The 15,251-nt window shown below is 45.5% G+C and overlaps 1 long non-coding RNA gene across 1 annotated transcript in view; it reads right to left on the reverse strand.

Moving 5' to 3' along the window:
- LOC147352961 (uncharacterized) overlaps positions 1–9,916 on the reverse strand; it is a 68,230-nt gene extending 58,314 nt beyond the window's left edge. Inside the window, exon 1 of the long non-coding RNA XR_015145279.1 lies at positions 9,781–9,916. This is a non-coding gene — a long non-coding RNA (uncharacterized LOC147352961). The remainder of the gene's footprint in view (positions 1–9,780) is intronic.
- Between the last annotated feature and the right edge of the window lie 5,335 nt (positions 9,917–15,251).

Genomic DNA, 15,251 nt, shown 5'->3' on the forward strand with positions numbered 1-15,251 from the left:
AAGACCCGTTTTGCTGCTACACAGAGGACAGGTTGAAATGGAAGAATGGAGGGACACTGGGCCATCCCCCCACGTGGGGAAGTAACAGTGGATCAGGTCTGGGCAGCAGCCGTGGAGATGGAGATGGTCAGGGACAGGTTGTATTTTGAACATAGGGCTTGACTTGCTGTGAGAAGTAAAGGATGAGGAAGGTATAACACCTCTGGGTTTGTTTTTATTGCCACTGCCATAGTTTTCTTAAGCAAGAGAGACACAAGGGGCTGAGTGCCTTTTTTTATCTTTTGCGCTAGTCAGTTGTTGCAAATATTTAAAGTGAAAGTCGCTCAGTCGTGTCCAACTCTTTGCGATCCCATGGACTGCAGTACACCAGGCTTCCCTGTCCATCACCAACTCCCTGAGCTTGCTCGGATGCATGTCCATTGAGTCGGTGATGTCATCCAACCATCTCGTCCTCTGTCGTCCCTTACTGTGCACTAGTCATTCTTGCAAATATTGGGTTTGCCAAAAAGTTCTTTTGGGTTTTCCACAACATCTTACTGAAGAATCCAAATGAACTTTTTGGCCAACCCAATATATTCATTCGTTCATTCGACAAGGGTTTATTGAGTACCAACTACATACCACAAGCTTTTCAGGTACTGGAGATACAGCAGTAAATTCAATATAAGCCCTTCTCCCATAGTGCTGATACTCGAGTGGGTTAGACAGACAACAAATAAATGTAAAAATCTATAATGAAATTTCAGGCCAGTACAGGGCTATGAAAAAAAAAGCAGGGGATTACTACTTCAGACAGACAGAAATCCTGGCTAAATCAAGGAAATCACAACTTCATTAGTTAGGCTAATTAGAAAATAGAGATGTTAATTTCATGGTTAAGATAATTAGCAATAACTGCAATCAGGAGTTGTCATGAGCCCTGAGGCAGCTACCTCTTTTTTTCTGTCAAAAAGTGTGAATCTCGAATTGGACCGTGGAGAATGTCTCCATTTTTGATAGAAGGAAAGAAATAATAGAAAGAAGAGAACAAGTAAAAAGGTAGAAGTGAGGAGAAGGCTAAGAAATGGGAAGGGTGAAACCTAGGAGGACCCTGCAGAGCCCGCCCAAGAATGAAGACCTTTCTGAGTGCCCCATTGCTTGCTTTGGCCTCCTAGATCTTCCCTGAATTTCAAAGGGCAGATCCAAACAGCTACTAATTAGGGGAGTGAGGGAATACAGAAAGAAAAAAGAGTGCGGCTGTGGGGCCTAGTCACGCTGGTGGGGGGAGGGCTGCGCTTAAAAGTCTGTTACAGATCTCTGAGTTCTTCTATAGGAACAAAGACCCCCCCACCCAGGGAAAGGATGGTAACTGAAGGCTGAGCACAAGCCCAGAATGGCTGGAACCAGAAGGCTGACGGTGGAGACTCCTGGAAGGCCATCCTTTTATCTTACCACCAACCAATCAGAGGAGGGTCACACACCTGCAGCCCTCTCCCCAAATGTCGCTTCTATCAAAGCTTCTTCCCTGGGCACATCTGGTCTTTTAAGCAGGCACCACCCTGTTCAACTCGCATGGCCCTGAAATAAATAAACCTTTCTCTGCTCCAGAATTCAACATTTCAATTTGTGTGGCCTCATTGTCCATTGGGGCTTCCCTGGTGGCTCAGACAGTAAAGAATCTGCCTGCAATGCAGGATATCTGGGTTTGATCCCTGGGTTGGGAAGAGCCCCTGGAGAAGGGAATGGTTACCCATTCCAGCGTTCTTGCTTGGAGAATTCCATGAGCAGAGGAGCCTGCTGGGTTACAATTCATGAGGTCACAGTCAGACACGACTGAGCGACTAACACTTAACTAACTTAACTATTGTCCCTCGGGGACATGAACTTGGGTTCAGCAACAACGGCATGGCCAGGCCTCAGCACCAGACTTTGCCAAACTCATCACTGACAGCTGGATGGCCGCATGCTTCTCAGAGATGCAGGAGCACCCATTTCCCTTGATTTCAACAAGAGGAAGGAAGAACTGATGAGAAAGCCCTCTCAGGCTAACAGACTTACTTTACCAGACATACCTGAAACGGATGATTTGTATATTTCAGGACAGAGTTCCCCTACAAAATTAAATTTCCATCTCATTCAGATATTACTGAAATTGCAAAGACCAGAAAAACACTGCTGCTCCAACTGGAGATTCACCAGTCAACATCAACAAAAGCAATCAGGCAGGTAAAGTCTTTTGAAATTGCTCTGTGCTAAAAATAGAAGAGTTAGCCAAATGCTGAGCATACAATAGAACAAAAGAGACACTAGACTCTGGGCTTCCTGACTGGGGTGCGTGTGGGGGGCAACTGAGCAGCATTCAGTTCAGACGGATGGGTGCACAGGACAATGTGAAATGTACACTAGCTGCTATGTTTGAGAAATGAATTAGTAAATGATCGAGTGTGACTGTACCACTACCGTGTAAACAGTGGCTCTGTTTCTTGTAGCAATGCCTGGGACATAGCCTTCAGAATAAAAATATTTACCGTCTATTTATAGAGATGGCAAAAAAAAACTTATGAAATAATCAATAAACATGTATTAAGCAACTGCATCTAAGTATGGGACACAATGCCCAGTGAAGATTAAACAAGATATATGTCATAGGAGATCTTTTGTTTTTTGAGAGGTTTTAATGTTCAGGAGAGAAAATATCAAAATAAATTGTGGAGCTGATGATAAGGAGGAGAAGGAGAATATCCATCACTGATTGAAGTCTTACTATTTGTTTAGATCTCACTAAAATTTTATGTCTATCATTACATTTAATTCACAAAACAGCCCTATGGGAAAATCACTGGATTATTCACATTTTACAGATGAGGAAAGTAAGGACCAGAGAGGGTAAGAAAGTAGCCCCAAGTCACTCAGCATACAAAGAATGGAGCTGGGGTTCAATCCCCTGTATTCCATGCTCAAAATCCTGCTTTATGCTGCTCCCACTGATCATGTAACGAGGGGGCACTTGATTCAAAAGGAAAATACATCAGAGTGTAAACTGCAGCTCATATTCCATATTAAATACAGGAAAAGTCAGCAGCTATTTACCCTTCTGAACGGAAGAGAAAGAATCCTACTCTTTGGCAGACAGAGATGAAAAGGCACTTTTTTAGAGGTTATAATTAGCATTAGTGTCATCCCCAACATCATTATCCTTTGAGAAAGAATGACTTTAATGACATCATATTCTCAGCCTCCACTGATAAAACAAGAACCTACTCAAATTTCAATCCATCAGAATGCAAGTTGTATTCAACTATTAAAATTGTATTTTTGGAAAAAAAAAAAAAAGATCTGGAAACAGTTCATGCTATATAAAGTTCAGTGATTTTTTTTAAGCAGGATATACAACTGTATATAGCTTAGCATACTTCCATGCCTCCTGACACCAACAAATTGGGTAACAGATTTCAACATGTGAACTTTGGAGGTGTCTAAGCATTTAAACACAGCAATGCTCAAAGCCTAAAAACATATTTGCTCACTCACTTGCTCAAAGACCCCTTCTCCAGCTCTGCCTCTTATTAACCCTGCAACCTTGGACAAGTGGCCCCTTCACCTGTCAAGATGCCCATTTCCTCATCTGTAGCTGAGTCATCTGAACTGGAAGATCTCTAGAGACACTTCTCTGCCTCCATAGTGCTAATAAATGAATTATCCACCCTTTGGTCCCAAGAAAAGAGTTTTTTTTTCTTCCTATCTTTGTTTTATGATGCTTCTCAGAAAGTTAAAAGTGAATCATGATGGGCCAGGTTTTGGCATGGTCTAAAGGCATGGTCTGGAGAAGGCAATGGCACCCACTCCAGTGCTCTTGCCTGGAAAATCCCATGGACGGAGAAGCCTGGTGGGCTGCAGTCCATGAGGTCGCCAAGAGTCAGAAACGACTGAGCGACTTCACTTTCACTTTTCACTTTCATGCATTGGAGAAGGCAATGGCACCCCACTCCAGTGTTCTTGCCTGGAGAATCCCAGGGACAGAGGAGCCTGGTAGGAGGCCGTCTATGGGGTCGCGCAGAGTTGGACACGACTGAAGCGACTTAGCAGCAGCAGCAGCAAAGGCATGGTCTGAGGCATGACCTGGTTCAGGTGGCCAGTCAGGTAACTCCGGTTCTGTGAGACTGTGCAGAGGTGAGAGTCATCACCAACCCACAAAGCACTCACATCTCAGAGACAAGCTGCTCTAAACTTCACGCCCCACCTCCACCCCCATGGGCAAGTGATTCCTTACTGTGTGCATATAATTTAAGCTTCTGTCATTAAGTAGGACAAATGAGACAATGCTGATAAAACCACCTTCAAATCTCAGTCGCTTAAAACAAAAGGGTATGTTTAACTCATATAACGCATCAGTGTGGATCAACACTATCTCAGGTTTGCACTGTATCCTCCCTAATGTCTGTGTTGCCGTCCTAACCGCAGAATGTGACCTTATCTGGAAGTAAGGTCGTCATGCAGGTAGTTTACATGCAGTTGCCTAGAGCAGCGTGGGCCTTTAGCCCAATGTGACTGGTGTCCTTACTAAAAGGGGAAGTTTGGCATCAGAGATGGCATAGGGAGAGAGCCAGGTGAAGATGAAAGCAGAGATGGGGTGATATTTCTACATGCCAAAGAATGCCAAAGATGGCCAGCCAACCACCAGGCATGGGTCAGAGTCTTCCTTACAGCCCTTGGAAGGAACCAACTCTGGGAACACCTTGATCTTGTACTTCTAGCTTCCAGAACTGTTTGTCCACATGATTCTGTTATTTAAGCCACTCGGTTTATCATACCTTGTTTACAAAGTTTGCAACCCAAGCAAGCTGTCCCCCAGCATCCAGAGATCCTGAAGACTTTACCATTTGGTAGCTGAGCCCTGTGGGACTCATGGCCTTCCCAGCAGTAAGACCGAGGGAAGAGCTACCAGGAAGCCCTTCCATGCTTTGGCCCAGGTCACTTCTGTTCAAAGGCTGTTGGTTGGCACTAGCCCTACAGGTCCTGGCTGCATGGCTGAGACAGACACAATGTCGGGTAAACACTCTCCTGCACCTTCCACCAAGGACCCTCCCCAGATGCTAAATTTCAGCAAAACAATGTTTTGCTGGGTGGTAACCTCATAGTCCGGAGAAGGCAATGGCACCCCACTCCAGTACTCTTGCCTGGAAAATCCCATGGACGGAGGAGCCTGGTAGGCTGCAGTCCATGGGGTTGCTAAGAGTCGGACACGACTGAGCGACTTCACTTTCACTTTTCACTTTCACGCACTGGAGAAGGAAATGGCAACCCACTCCAGTGTTCTTGCCTGGAGAATCCCAGGGACGGGGGAGCCTAGTGGGCTGCCGTCTATAGGGTCGCACAGAGTCAGACACGACTGACGCGACTTAGCAGCAGCAACCTCATAGTCATTCTAGTCTCCCCCTTTTTAAGTTTCAGGGGCATTGGAAGAGCTACTGAGAAGTACTAGGGGTCCTTGGAAGGTTTCCTTTCCTTTCAGATGACCACTGTAATGGAACTGTTGTAACCATAATTGGCTGTCAAGAGTGTTGTACCAAGACAGACTCAGCTTTGCACGGATTCTGAGATGATGATCCATAGCAGTCATGACAGGTGAACAACGGAAGGAAAGGGAGTATGTAGATCATGGACGTGGCCCTCCAGTTTGAGGGGGAATAAACATGGATAATGGGGCAGCGCTTATTTATGGGTCAGCATAGAAAACAGGTCAGAATGCCTGAATTTATGCCTCTGTCCCAAATAACATGGTAAAAGTCCTTCCCCAGAAATGTGTATCCCTTTGTGATTTTCAAACTGCTTTTACTTATGTTACCTTGTTTGGTATTCTCAACACTCTTAGAAGACACACATTTTAGATACAGGTAAAAAAAAATTCAGGAAGTTAAGTGACTGTCCTAAAGGCATGCATTGTGAGTGGTTTTCAAAACCAAGATTAGAATCTACATTTCTGGGGGCTCCTCGCAGGAGCCCTTGCCATAACCCCTGGCACAGAGGTCTGACTGTCATTAGTAACTGAAAAACCTCGCGGGCTCTATTCTAGAAGGGTTTTTGAAAGAACAACAAGGAAAAAAAAAAGGAAACGTGCTCAGCAGCTCGTGAGTAAGGTTGTGGAAAGTTCTTGGAATGACGTTACCAAGGAGTTGGCCACCATGATTTCTCTCGATCTTTAGGACTCAGTAAAGTATGGCTAGTCCTGAAGGATGCGTGGCTTATAGTGCTTTTGCTCCATCCAACACACCTCATAACTCAGCACTAAAAAGGCCCTGCTCCAGAATTTAACAGACAGACCAGCACAGAAGCACACATGCAAGCACCAAGCTTTTAGGTGTCCGGGGAACAAGATCACGTACTCATTTCCCTATCCAAACTGCTGCTTTGAGAAGTTTTCCAAATGCACAGCCTGACAAAGATTATTAAAGTGGTTTTTTTAAGATGACTTTTTAATTGCAAAATGATAATATCCCATCATCTCTGCCTCGTTGAGATTAGGGAAATATTTAGAATGTGTTTGCGTGTCCTAAGAGAATGACTGGTACATAATTGCAAATTATTACCACTTCTGCAGGTCATGCTGACAAGATTATCTCCCAGCAGGCTGACAATCAGAAATCTGCTTCTAATCTGGTGGTTTTTCACAGCTGGTAACCTTTTTCTTTATTCTTGGATAGAATGGAAATGAGTGTTGTATGCCTTCTCCTCTCGCTTTCATGGACCATTTATCATATCAAAGCCCATTCGTCTGCACACCAGCCTAACCAAATTAGGTAAACAGAGTTCGAGAAGGAACTGACAGCTGTTAGCGAGACGAGTAATCACAAAACACAAAGCTCATGGCAGCAGCTGCCACATAAACACAGTTTTCAAAATTATGGCAGCTCGGAGGCAGTTTCAGGAGAGAATCTTCAGAGGACTGTTAGTGCACTCAAAATGCTTCATTTGCAATGGAGGCTTGAATTCCCCATTCCTTAATAGGGTAGAAAAAGCCCTGTAAGATCTGGTCTGGCTCATCTCTCTGAGCGTACCAACTCTCTGCCCTCCCCCTCCACGCCTGCAGCACCCTGGTCTTCCTTTAGGCCCTCCAACGCTCCGAGCTCCTTCCACCCCAGGACCGGGGTGCGTGCATCCCTCCTTTGACAGAAGCGTAGCACAAGCACACAGACGAGGCAGACACCTGCAAGTTCATTCGTTCAGGCAGCACTTGCTGAGCAGCTAAGTCTAAAAGGCCTTGAGCCAAAGGATATCAAGATACAGAGCGGAATGAGACACTGATTCCTAAGTTCAGCCCTCAGCACACAGACACTGCGCTTCTGTATAAGAAATCATGAAACGGGACTTGCCTGGTGGTCCAGTGGTTAAGACTCCACGATCCCAACACAAGGGGTCTGGGTTGGATCCGTGATCAGGGAAATAGGATCCTGCATGGCACGAACATCTTGCCACCTTGCCCTCGACTTCTGGTACAATCTCCTCCCTGTCCCATTTGTAAAATTCGTGTTCTCCAACTGTCCTTAGTTTTAGTATCAAGCAAATCATCTTAGACCACTCTGTAATAGGCAGAGTATACATCACCAATAAAGGACATCTAACGGAATGTATACACTCATATATATGCACACGTATGTGTATGTTATGGAGAAGGGTATGGCAACCCCCTCCAGTATTGTTGCCTGGAGAATCCCACAGACAGAGGAGCCTGGCGGGCTACAGTGCATGTGGCTGCAAAAGAGCTGGACATGACTGAGTGACCAAGCACATGTATGTATTAAGTAGCAATCAAATGGACACAAAAATAGACCTAAAAAGTCTAAAAACTGTGTTCAATAAGGAGCAAAATGCCATAGAGTGGATATGGACATCAGAATGAAATGGTTTATATTCACATCCTAGCCCATCTCTACCTGCCCTGAGATGCTCCGTTGCTTATCTGCTCTCTGTCTCCGTACACTCATACCAAAAAGAAAAAGAAAAGCGTCTGTACATCAGAAGGTGGTTACAGAATTAATCAAGCCCATCAATGTAAAGCACTGAATGCACTTTCCTACAATGCCTCACACACAGGCCTTCAAACATAAGTGGTTGCTGGTGACGCCCATGTGTTGCTACTGGCCTCATCCTTCAGTTGGCCCAGGGGGTGGGGTGGGGTGAGAGGTGGGGGGGAAGGGGGCGGGACACTAAGGAGCATAAAACTCAGGTGACTTTGGCTGAGGGTCAGGGAAGAAAAACTAGCCCAGGCTGTCAAGGTTGAGGAAGATGCTGTGGGCAGTACCTTCTTACCTAAAGCGAACAGGATGTACATTTTAATCCCTACACAAGGTCAGAAGACTCACACTGTCAAAACCATGAACATCTCATTTCCCATGAGGCTGTACAAATTAGCCTAGTTAGCAGCCCAGCATCTATTTGAGGAACAAACCATTGCTTTTAATTATGAAAAAAGACAAACAACATGAAAAGAAACATATTCTGCTTTTTGTCCCTGTCTCTAAAGCACATCTGTATTCTAAATGAGAAAGCAAAGAGGAAACACAGCCTGACAGCTGATGCCCTTTTCCCAGAAGGATGACTCATCTCCTCAACGTTCAAGACGAGTTTATAAGGGTGGCAACCTTTGACAGCCGCTGGTCGTGCGTATTTCAGGTTATGAATTTGGCTTCTATGTAGACACATTGGCGCAAGTTCACTTTAAATGCACAATTTCATAAAAATGTACAAAAGCAGATACCAGATATATATCATGCATGCATATCACCACACATATATATCAATGGATTTATTTGTAGGCAAGTAAATTGGCCAGAATGCCAGAAAATAGAGTGGCTCACTCCCTCAACAGTGCCTCTTCCCCAGTAAAGAATCTAACACTCTCTGGAGATAGTGTGGTACCTCCAGTTTCTTGCCCCTCTTAGAAAATACTCCTATAAAGCGAGCCAGCGACCACCACCACTACCACCACCACCCCTCTCTCAATTTATGTACTGGCCTCAGTGAATCCTTGCAGTGTTATCTCCTGCCCCTGGGAGACAGCACTCTGGCTTCAAACAAAGCCAGCTTCTTGACAACTCGTTAATTGCTTTTATTCTTCTGTGCTTCTCCTTCCTTCCAGAATGAACTTCTAGCACCTCAAAATCCTTCCTCCCCTTTAAAGCCCAGTTGAAATGTTTTCTTTACCAAATTCGGTCAAAAGTCATGCATTGATGATCTAGGTGCTGCAGCCACAGCAGTGAGGAAAAGATATTACTACACTGTTCCCTCTCTCCTGGAGCTTAGATTTGGTGGGGGGGGGGGGGGGGGGGGGGGATGGAGGACCAGAGAATTTAGGAAAACTAAATATGTATTATATCATTCAGTGATGAATGCCCTGAAGAAAAACAAAGTAAGTTAAAGGAATGGGAGCAGCAGCAGGCTTCTCCGTGAAGTTGGCCTTTATCCTGGGGGGCAATATTCATCCTTCCCCTATATCCTTACCCATCACTCTTAATGTAGCACCACTCAAAGTGCTACATTCACCAACAAAACACGGGACACCAGTTCAAATCAATGTTAGTGGGTATCACGGGGGCAAAAAGAAGTCTATGGCCAAGTACATCAGAGAAAAGTTGCGTTGAACAAAGTGAAGTAGATTTCTTTACAGCTGAATATTTTGAAAACTTCACCGTGTGTGGAATTAATGAAACTTCCGGTAAAACTGGAGTCAAGACAGGCCCGAAGGTGGAGGTCCCATGTCCCTGCCATGCATAGCCAATGACTCCACGCAGGGCGAGACAGTACCTGGATCTCCCACAGGAAGCTGTCGCCTGTTCTGCAGTCCAGCAGGAAGAGGAAGATGTCTCTTGGCCTGACAGTCCAGCCAATCAGAGACTGGGGAAACTCCACCAATGAGAAACCTCCATGCACTGGGCTCCCAATCTCCTCCAATGAGAAACCTCCATACACTGGGCTCCTAATCTCCTCCAATGGACTCTGTGGTTTTATAGCCCTTTCTCAACACGCCCCACCCTATTTCCTTATAAAAGCAAATTCACCTTCTTTGTTCTCTGGATTTGCCTACAATCTGCCATTTTTATATAGCCGAAATGGCGATTCCTCTGGCTGTTCCCAAGTAAACTTGCTTTTGTCGCTAAAAGAACTGGCTATGACACAATTAAAGATGAGACATATTAAAATAGATTGCATACCTGCAAGAGCAGGACGAAACGCAGACTTCCCAAAATGAATGTGGCCACTGTGCCTTCGTAGAGCGCACATCTTCCGTCTGAGGTTGCTTGGAACATACTTTGGGAAATACTTTATTCCCCATCCACAGTATTAATTCTTTAACGAGTGGTATGACGTCTAGTTGTCGTTAACAACATATAAATCAACACAACTCGCCACGGAGCAGGTATAAATAGGCACTTGGTTGCTAACAGCTTATTGTCTCCAGTAAAACTAAAAGCTGGTTTCCGTGCCCTCACTAATGTGATAGGTGGTTGGAGAGGAATGGGTGCCCATGGAGGGGAATGTCAGCTTACATTCTTTGTAAAAGAAAAGAAATAGTAATGCTGGCATTCAGCTCCATCTCCCCAAAATACCCTGGGGGGGACCTCCAGGAATTTTTCTCAAAGCAAGTTTTTAACCAGGAAGATATGATACCCTATGTAGAAGACATCAGCTGATGTTTCTAAGAAGATGGCAAGACAGAAGGAAATTTAGAAATTACAACCCTCTGACTGTACTTATATGGTAGCCACAAGCCACATATGACTCTTTAAATTATCTAAAAGTAAATAAAATTTAGGGACTTCCCTGGTAGTCCAGTGGCTAAGACTCCTCGATCCCAAGCAGGGGGCCTGGGTTTGATCCCCGGTCAGGGAACTAGATTCCACATGCCCCAACTAAAGATCGTGCACGCAGCAAGGAAGACAGGAGATCCTTCGTGCCACAACTAAGACCCAGCACAACCAAATAAATATTTTAAAAATGAAAATTTAGAATTTAGTTCTGTCACATGAGCCACATTTCAAGTGTTCAATACCCACATGTGGTTAGCTGTCACTGCATTAGAAAGTGCCAACAGAGAGCATTTCCATCATTGTAGAATGTCCTGCTGGACAGTGGCTGCTAGAAGTAGAATCCTCCACCATCAGACCCTTGAAATTACTCTGTGACAGCCCACGTTCTTTTCTGGCTTCCCCTGAAGACCTTGAATTGTGGCCAGTGCCCTCCAGCCCTGACAAGACTATTGTGTGGTCTTTTTGAGACAGGCTGGGGCTTCCTTGGTGGCTCAGTGGTGCAGAGTCTTCTTGTCAATGCAGGAGACACAGTTCGATCCCTGATCCTGGAGGACCCCGTTGGTCACAGATCGACTGAGGCTGTGCACCACGACTGTTGAGCCTGTGCTCCGGAGCCTGGACGCGGCAGCTACTGAGCCCACATGCTGCAGCGGCTGAAGCCCTCCTATGGTAGAGCCCATGCTTTGCAGCAGGAGAGGCCTCTGCAATGAGAACCCTGCACGCCACAACTAGAGAGCAGCCCCACGACTGGAGAAGGAGCCAGGGCAGCAACAAAGACCCGACCCAGCCAAAAATACATTAACTAACTAATTTTTTTTAATATTTTTTTAAAAAAAGACAACCCGGCCAAAGGATCAACATGGAACCAGAGGCTAGCCGCAGATGGATGGCATCCTTCTTAAAGAGTTTGTCCACCTCGCAGTGTTCATTATCCCAGATACACCGAGAGACACTGCAGCCCTGAGAGCAGAGCACAGATAGCATGCTTTCTGCTGAGGCAGAAAGAGTGGGTTGGAGAAGGCACCACGCTAGGTAAGTGGTGGAGTCTGGACTGGGGAGGGATGTAAGTTTCCATCTCCTCTCACCAACCTGTACAAGCAATGGGGTTCAATCAGGGTTGAATGCTGAGTTCCTGGTGGGCAGACTCAAGGCCAAGGTGAAGGCACAGAGGAATTCTACAGAATTCCCTGTAGAGTAGAATCTGTTTCTTCCACTGAGGCTGAGCTTCCCACAGGCGCTGGAAAGCCTTAAGCCAATTTGCTAACTAATTCACATGCTAATTGAGACCAGACTGCTTCTCATCCTGTTGTGCAGTCATGCCATTCTGTGCATCCTAGGCTGAGCCTTCATTTAGATTACAAATTTCCCAGCACAGTTGTTACTGGCAATTAAACCTACTTGATTGTTCCATTACACAAAGATTACACGACTGTTAAGGAATCCAATATAACTAATCTCTATCTCATTTCTAAAGGTGCACAGAAATAAGACCTGACAAGAGTAGAGAAATCTGTGAAAGATTGGCGCTCATCAGTTATTGTCAGTTTTTGGCAGGCCTGGATCAAAGAAACTCAGAGATTTAAGGCATCTTAATATGCAATCATATATCTGTTTTATTGTTATTACACAATGAAAATTAAACGTGAATGAAAAAGCATCATGAATTACTTTAAAAATCACATTGGCAGTACTGGGAAATAAATGCCCAGCGATTTACGCTTTTGTAGTCTGGGGCCGTTCTAGAAGCATTTTCCCCAATCATCCCTATCTAATCTTTTGTTCCCAGTCCACATCTGCTGCCAGAAAAATCAAGGGCTGTCTCAGGTCACCGACTTCTTCGCTCCTGTGTCTATCCAGACTTCCTGGGCCTGACTGATTTTTACTCTTTTATTTTTCCCATATTCAAGTTCTGTTTTCTCCCCCTTTCAAAGTTTAGACTTGTTTCAGAATCACCCAAGGTCTGGTCACAAGTGCAGATGTATTTGCCTTGCAAATGAGGCAGGAGCCCAAGAATCTACATGTTTAATTACCCCCAGAAGATTTCTACGCAGACCAAAATTACTTGCTGCCATATTTGACATCAAAATCCTCAACAAGAAGGACCAACTGTCCAGTGTCCCTGTATCTCCAACATCCAACTTGATGCCAAGCCCAAGAATGGGCACTCAACTTTGAAAACATTCTGAACCAAATTCACAAACTCTTTCCATTTAATGGGGCTTCCCTGGTGGCTCAGATGGCAAGGAATCTGCCTGCAATGCAGGAGACCCGGGTTCAATACTTGGGTCAGGAAGATCCCCTGGAGAAGGAAATGGCAATCCAGTCCAGTACTCTTGCTTGAAGGATTCTATGGATAGAGGAACCTGGTGGGCTACAGTCCATGGAGTCACAAAGAGTCTTATCTTTTTTTTTTTAAATGGATCTTTTACCAAAATGCAAGAACCACGGTAAGTAGGGATCCGTCCACCCCAGCCAACTTTGTACAGAACAATCCGCTCAACTGCCCCGGAGTCTCTGCTGAGATGGACCTGCCTGAGTTGCCAGCTCCCAAGCCCTTAAAGGAAAATTGTCTCATTGCTACCAGGAATGATGGCTCCTGGCACTGGCTGGCCACCATCTGCCTTCCCTCTAGGGCTGCTACATCACCCAGTGTTAGAAGGTGGTGACTTTTATCCTTTTGGCATCAAACATCTCATCTCCCTTGGGAGCACTCCCTTGGGAGCATTTAAACTAGTGCCTTTGCTGCTACATCAGAATCACCTAGAAGCTTGCTTAGAAATGCATGTTCCTAGATGAATTTCCACCCTGAGATAAGTACCTGTGGGGTGGGATTCAGGGCACTTAGATGTCCATGCAGCATCCTTGCCCCCGGATAATTTTTGAGACTGAGAACCCCTGACCTGTTCAAAAAGGAATTTCTGTTTCAACCTAATCTTCAAAGAACTCTGTCTACTTCCTCTACTACGGCTTCTCTGGTGGTCCAGTGGCTAAGAATCTTCCTGCCAAAGCAGGGGACATGGGTTCAATCCCTGGTCCAGGAAGATTTCACATGCTGCAGGGCAATTAAGTCCACAGGCTGCAGCTGCTGAAGCCCACGTGTCTAGAGCCCGTGTTCCACAACAAGAGAAGCCAGCACAATAAGAAGGCCTCGAACCCCAACGAGAGAAAGCTCGCCGCAACTAGAGAAAGCCCACACTCAGCAACGAAGACCCCGTGCAGCCAAGAATAAATAAATACACCTTCCTCTGTTAGGAGGGCCAAGTCTGTGCCTCCTTAACTCTCTCTGATTTGCTGGGGAGAGGGGTGGGGGGTGGAGGGAAGTGATGGAGACTCGCCAGCCCAGCAATTGTAACCATCATCCCCTGACTGACATGTGAGAATGAACCTGAAAGCTCCCCTCTGACACTTCCCAGCAGGAATTTAGAGACCTTCGCAAACTGAGGAAGAAGCAGAGGAAACTCCCATTTCTTGAATGTCGCCCTAATGGTCGAGAAACGAGCGACGACAATGAAGACAACGCAAAATCTGGTGCAGTGGGTCCGGGGGCCGGCAGCCTCTACTGGACTGCGGTGCAGCGTCCACTCGGAGTCTAGCTTTTGTTCCTTTGTGCAGACTGCAAGACTGTCTCTGATCTTATCTTTCTTAGACACTACACCGACATAGTCCAAATCTCCTTGTTTTACCCCAGACTGGTCCCTTCTGGGCTAGTCTCGGGAACAATTAGCAAGTGCATAGGCAGCGTTCATGCCTGACACCGACCCGGTCCATGCTTTCATGATCCCAGTCATACTCCCTTCTGGGGCTGGCCTTGAGGTTTGTAACAAGATTATTCTTAAGAAAAACACAGTTTCTTAACATATGCCATTTTTCCAGGTGCTATTTCTATGAAATTTCTCAAGGCCGTGAAAGTACATTATTAGGAATTCCCACTATACTTGAGCTTTATTTCCTGGGAAAATAACACTAAATGCTTAGTGTTTCCTATTATCTTACTTTCCCTCCGCATTCTACCTGGAGCCCACTGCCTACTCCCAGGCAGAATTAATCCCTTCCCCACCGCTCCTCACTCTCCAGAGTACTCTGCCCCCACCCTCCTGGATTAGAGCACTTTTCTGGCATTAAAGCTAATTGTTTGTGTAGGTCTTTTTCCCCAGACATCCTTTGCTCCAAAGGCTGGTTGGTATTTTCTTGATCTCTGCACCACCCAGACCTGGCCTTAAAGTGCTGCTCAAATTAAGTTTCCAGGTGGGTGGACTGCAGATAAGGTCCACCCTGGCCCTCGGGATGTGCCTCTTTGACTGAAATGCACATGGAGGTGTTGGCTTTGCAGGCTGGCCTGAACCTTTTTATAGCTTTGTTTTTCTTCAACACATTTTCCAGAATTTATGTCGCTACCAACAAATCTGTGTGCAAAAGCTACAGAGACAAGTTATTTCCCCTAGAAGACACTGCCCATTAACCTTGAAT

The sequence above is a fragment of the Bos grunniens genome, chromosome 18 (assembly GCF_055505025.1).
Source record: "Bos grunniens cultivar Pamir isolate PY7600 chromosome 18, Bosgru_T2T1.0, whole genome shotgun sequence".
NCBI lineage: Eukaryota > Metazoa > Chordata > Mammalia > Artiodactyla > Bovidae > Bos > Bos grunniens.